Genomic DNA, 6,167 nt, shown 5'->3' with positions numbered 1-6,167 from the left:
AGCAGTGACTTTTAAAGAGAACTTATATAAAATGTTTTATAGATGGTATTTAACACCAGAGAAGTTAGCAAAAATGTACTCTGGGTTATCAAATAAGTGCTGGAAATGTAATGAGCTAGAAGGAACTTTTTATCATATGTGGTGGACATGCAAAAAAGCAAAGAAATATTGGAAAATGATACATAAAGTGTTGCAAGAGATATTGCATTGTGTATTACCATTCAAACCAGAAATATTCCTCCTAAATGTGACATTAGAAATTAAAGACCAATGTAAGAAATACCTTATTGTACATATTGTTACAGCGGCAAGAATATTGTTTGCCAAAAATGGAAATCTATAGATGTGCCAACTAAAGAAGACTTAATAGATAAAATCTATGAAGTAGCAGAAATGGAAGTTTTAACAGAAAGAATGAAAGAGAGAGATTTAGATAGAGTAAGAAAATATTGAAAGTTTTTTTATGATTGGGTAGATAAATCTAGTTAGATAAAATGGAGTGTTTCGTAAAAATTAATTTTTTATATTGATAAATATGCGAACCTTTGTATTGATGATTATTGTGTTTTTTTGTGTGTTAATTGAATGATGTATGTTGGAATCGGGGGGCCAAACCTTATGTGTAACCTGTGTTGTACCCTACCCAAAGTTAAGCCTATTTCCTTTCCTGTATCTGTAATGAATGAATAAAATATATTAAAAAAAATAAAAAAATAAAAAAAAAGAAGTAAGACCCATTAGAGTTAATGGGAGAGGAGAGTTGGAGCAGATTGGGCTGTAATTAGCTAGAGCAGCGATTTTCAACCTTTTTCATCTCATGGCACACCGACAAGGCCACTAAAATTGTCAGGGCACACCACCAGGTTTTTTACAATTGACGAGACACACCATGCTGCCAATGAGGGGCTCACATCCCCATTGGCCCTACTAATTAATGACCTTCCCCCAAATTCCAAACACTTCCCCCAAACACTTGTGGACCACTCGCGGCACACCAGTATGCCACGGCACAGTGGTTGAAAATGACTGAGCTAGAGAATGTGGCTAATTCATGCACATGTACACGGTCTTAGGGCCCAATCCTATCCAACTTTCCAGTGCTGCAGCAATGCAGCCCCCAAGGAAAGGGAACAAACATTCCCTTACCTGGAGAAGGACTCCGTGATTGCCCCCCATCACAGCATGCAGCGCATGCCCCATTGTGCCGGCTGCACCAATGCTGGAAAGTTGGGTAGGACTTGGTCCTCAGGCTGTAATCCTAAGCATGCTTACCTGGGAGTAAACTCCATTGAACAAAATGGGACTTGCTGCTCCAGAGTCCCAGGACACTGTGTATAGAATTGCAGCCCAATTTAGCTTTTTCCAGAGTGCAGTGAAATGTTGCAGGTTTGCAAATGGCATCTTCTTGCATCAGCTACCCCAGGGCCCAATCCTATCCAGTTTTCCATTGCCGGTGCAACTGTGCCAATGGGGCATGCACTGCATCCTGTGGTGGGGACACAGTCTCGGAGGCCTCCTCAAGGTATGGGAACTTTTGTTCCCTTACCATGGGGTTGCACTGCAGTTGCATCGGTGCTGGCAAGTTCGATAGGATTGGGCCCTCAGTCTCTGTTCCAGAAGCACCAGTCGCTATTCAAAAACTGGAGGTACAATGTCTTTTAGCCATGGCCGCTAGATGTAACCCCCATGTTCAGGGGCAGTCTAGCTCTGTATTTGTGGTGGGGATAGAACAGCAAGCATTTGACTTCACCCAGTGTCTTCTTCAGCCACTTTTTGCTTGTGTTCCTTCTGGAGCTTTGAATGTGAGCCCTCTTGGGGCCAGGGAAGCTCTCATTTATTTTGCTCTGCACACTGTTTTGCAAATTGTTGTTTTTTGTTGTTGATGTGGCAAGGACAGCAAATATTCTTAATAAAAATAATCCCAGCTGTCAGGACCAAATGCTGCCTCTCATTGGATTTTGCTTGTTGCTTTATAAACAGCCTTGAGTGGAGAAGAGTCAAAACTACTGACAAATAAATTGCCCGGCCTGTGAGCTTTCTGGATACCCCAAGCTAGTTGTCACAAAGAAGGGAGATGATGGACCTCTGGGCTGATCCAGCAGGGCAATGGTTAATGGTGTGAATCTATAGCACACTGAGAGTGATGTATGCACCTGTCCTTGCTGTTTTACTTGCCTGGCCCTCCACTGCCTCTCCAACAGTATTGCTGTCTTTGGCACAAGGGTCTTGTGTTTATGGAAACCACGTGTCTTCTCTCGGACAAGAATTCTTTCTCTTTTTTGGGAGCTTCCGGTGCTGTGTTCTGGCTGTTACAATGTTCCATATGCCCTCCTCCTCTCCACTTTTCCTTTCCTGGAATTGGAAGGCTTTCCTGATCCCCGTCCCCTTCCCAAAAACAAGAGCCGGGAAGTGCAGACCCTAAACCTACTAATGTGTAGGAGGAAGACAAGGAAGAAGAGAATGGATGGATAGTAGTCCAGAAAGCAGCTTTACAGGATGAGTCCTGTCCTCTTCGTGGGCAACTTGGAGAGGAAACAAAACAAGAAAGAAGTCTGGGTAAGGGTAGTACCGAGATCCCTTCTAACACAACTAGGGCTGCAAACCTATCCTCACTTTCTCCACTGAACACCATGCAACTTACTTCTGAGTAGCAGGCATATATCAGATTGTGAGCTAGGTCAGTGGTTTTAAACCTTTGTCATGCCACAACCCCAATAATAAATAAAGTATGAGACTGGGGACCCCACTGACAATCCTTCCCCCTTCCTGGGACCCTATCCACCCACGCCCACCTCGTCACTGTCCACTCCCCACTCCCAAAATGCCCCCCCAGCTCTGTTTACTGTAATAAAACTATTCTTATTAGAGAGAGTAGAAAAAGTTAACCTGAAGCTTGGCACTAGTGAAAGCTGTTTTAGCATAATTGCTAAAGAGCCTGAGCAGGACTGGGATCCAGTCTCTTGCGACCTGAAGAGCACACCAGATGCCTCTCCCACCTCTCCAGGTGGTGCTCCAGTCCAGTAGTCTTCAACCTTTCTCATTCCTGTGAGTTGCCGTGACCCCACAACTGAGGCTTCACGACCCCACTGGGGTCCTAGCTCCCTAGGTTGAAGAACACTGCTGTAGGTTGGCTTCACACAGGCTACGATCCTATGTGCACTCCCCTGGGAGTAAACCCACTGCAATTAATGTCTGAGTAGACACATATAGACCTGCATGGTTAGCCAGTCGAACACATTATAATAATGATCCTTTTGTGCCCACAGTAAGGAAAGAAGGGCCACACTTAGGCATGGTGGGTTAATGGTGGAGCATTCCCTCCACAGCACTCTCGCCTGCAGGTAGGAAATGCTCCTGCTTTTCTCCAGGCTATGAAATGTTTCATTTGTGAACTTCCTGCTGTGAACACCCTACTGCTGCTTCAGGCACAGGAGCAGACCAGTCTGTTTGTGTTGGGTCAGTTGGCAACCCTGGATTGAAAAAATAAGCACAGTTCTTAAAATATGAAAAGAACCCAGGCTTTAATAGCCATAATGATAGGGATTGAGAACAAAAGGGCTAATATTATAATGCTGTTGTACAAATCGATGGTAAGGCCACACCTGGAGTATTGTGTCCAGTTCTGGTCGCCGCATCTCAAAAAAGACATAGTGGAAATGGAAAAGGTGCAAAAGAGAGCGACTAAGATGATTACGGGGCTGGGGCACCTTCCTTATGAGGAAAGGCTACGGCGTTTGGGCCTCTTCAGCCTAGAAAAGAGACGCTTGAGGGGGGACATGATTGAGACATACAAAATTATGCAGGGGATGGACAGAGTGGATAGGGAGATGCTCTTTACACTCTCACATAACACCAGAACCAGGGGACATCCACTAAAATTGAGTGTTGGGAGAGTTAGAACAGACAAAAGAAAATATTTCTTTACTCAATGTGTGGTTGGTCTGTGGAACACCTTGCCACAGGATGTGGTGATGGTGTCTGGTCTGGACGCCTTTAGAAGGGGATTGGACAGGTTTCTGGAGGAAAAATCCATTTTGGGTTACTAGCCATGATGTGTATGTGTAACCTCCTGATTTTAGAAATGGGCTATGTCAGAATTCCAGATGCAAGGGAGGGCACCAGGATGAGGTCTCTTGTGATCTGGTGTGCTCCCTGGGGCATTTGGTGGGCCACCGTGAGATACGGGAAGCTGGACTAGATGGGCCTATGGCCTGATCCAGTGGGGCTGTTCTTATGTTCTTATGTTGGATTTATCAAATTGGAATTGCATGGAAAGAGCAGGTGGTTTAAATGTGTCTTCCACTCTCATTACACTAGAGCTGATCAGTAACTGATGTGCTTTTCAAGGCTTCTGAGGGTGCCCCCTCTTACCCAGAGACATGTCAGGCTCTCCCACTTCCTGGACTGGAGGAAAGGAGTGAAGTGGGATAGAGTGTACCAATTTCCTCTTCTGCACTGTCCCCCCATTTCTTTTTCAGTAGGAGGAGGATGGGGCAGGAGTGGGTGCATCCACCAAGCTTCTGCCTAAGGCAAATGCCTAAGTTGGCCTCATGGATGGGCCGGCCATCATGCTTTACATCACACAACACATAATTAACCTGTGGAATTCATTGCTATTCAGTGTCCTGGTAGCTAGAGGTACAATGGGCTTGTTGTTGTTGTTATACAAGGTCAGGGAGGTTAGATTTTGTGATCAAGAGGGGGGACTGCAGCTCAGGGCTTTCCATGCAGAAAGTACCTACTCTCAGGTAGGGCTAGGAAAAGAACCCTACCCAAAACCCTGGCGTGTAATTAGTCAGTGGAACTCCTTGCCATAGGATGTGGTGATGGCATCTTGCCCGGATGCCTTCAAAAAGGGGATTGGATTGATTGATGGAGGAAAAGTCCACTGCAGGTTACAAGCCACAATGGGTATGCACAACCTCCTGCTTCTAGAAGTCAGCTACCTCAGAATGCCAGATGCAAGGGAGAGCACCAGGATGCAAGTCTCTTGTGGTCTTGTGTGCTCCTGAGGCATCTGGTGGGCCACTGTGAAATCCAGGAAACTGAACTAAGTGGGTCTTTGGCCTGATCCAGCAGGGCTCTTCTGATGTTCCTATGTGGTTGTGAGGCAGCACGAAGCCCTTTATGCGGGCCTGGTATCCTGGGGAGCCATTGCTGGCCTGTGATGACGAAACTGAACTAGGTTGGCCAAGGTTCTGACTCAGGGTCCTCCTGACCCTTATGTTCTTATCAAACTATGATGGGTATGTGCAACCTCCTGGTTCTAGAAGTAGGCTAGCTCAGAACTCCAGGTGCAAGGGAGCAGCAGCAGGATGCAGGTCTCTTGTTGCCTTATGTGCTCCCCAAGGCATCTGGTGGGCCGCTGGGAGATACAGGAAGCTGGACCAGATGGGCCTTTGGCCAGATCTTTTGATGTTCATATGAGTGTCAGCCCAGAGCAGGGGTCCCCAAAGTTTTCAGCAAGAGGGCCACCTTGTATATTTGACACAGGGTCAAGGGCTGGAAAACAAGCAAGCAATAAAATAAAATAAAATAAAATAGAGCCAATGTACTAGAGTTTGATTGAATACAATTAAGTGGGTGGGGGGAAGGAGGAGGGGAGCAGAGGACACCAGAGAATGAGGAGCTAGAATGAGGCAAAGGGTCTAACAGCCCAATCCTATTCACACGTTCCTGGGAGTAAGCCGCACTGAATCTAATGCGACTAACTTCTGAGTAGACATGCATAGGATTGGGCTGTGTGCCAGCTGCAAGCCATAGCAGATAATGATGAGGACGGATATTTGTATACCACTTTTCAAAAGGAGTTGTTCACAAAGTGGTTTACGTAGCAAAAGAGATCAATACATGTCCCCAAAGGGTTCACACTATCAATGGAACCTCCACTGGCAGGCGCAGTCTACCTGAGCGCCCTACCTACTTGCTGCAAGAGAAGCTTCTCTCTGCCCAGTGGGGGCCTGATCCTGGGAGGCAGCTGCTGCTGCTGTCTGTGCCTGGGAAAGCTCGGCAGGGAGGGCAGCCCAGTGCGGGAAATTCACCCCCTCCCCACTTGTGCCCAGCAGAAGGCAGCCTCGCTGAGCCCTTCCCTCTCCTTGCCCAGCCGGCCGGGGGGCTTTCCCGTTCCAAGGAGGATGAGCTCATCACCGCCGGCAGCCAATCAGGGC

The sequence above is a fragment of the Tiliqua scincoides genome, chromosome 10 (assembly GCF_035046505.1).
Source record: "Tiliqua scincoides isolate rTilSci1 chromosome 10, rTilSci1.hap2, whole genome shotgun sequence".
Lineage (NCBI taxonomy): Eukaryota > Metazoa > Chordata > Lepidosauria > Squamata > Scincidae > Tiliqua > Tiliqua scincoides.
The sequence above is the reverse complement of the archived record's forward strand: the minus strand, read 5'-3'. Positions refer to the sequence as shown.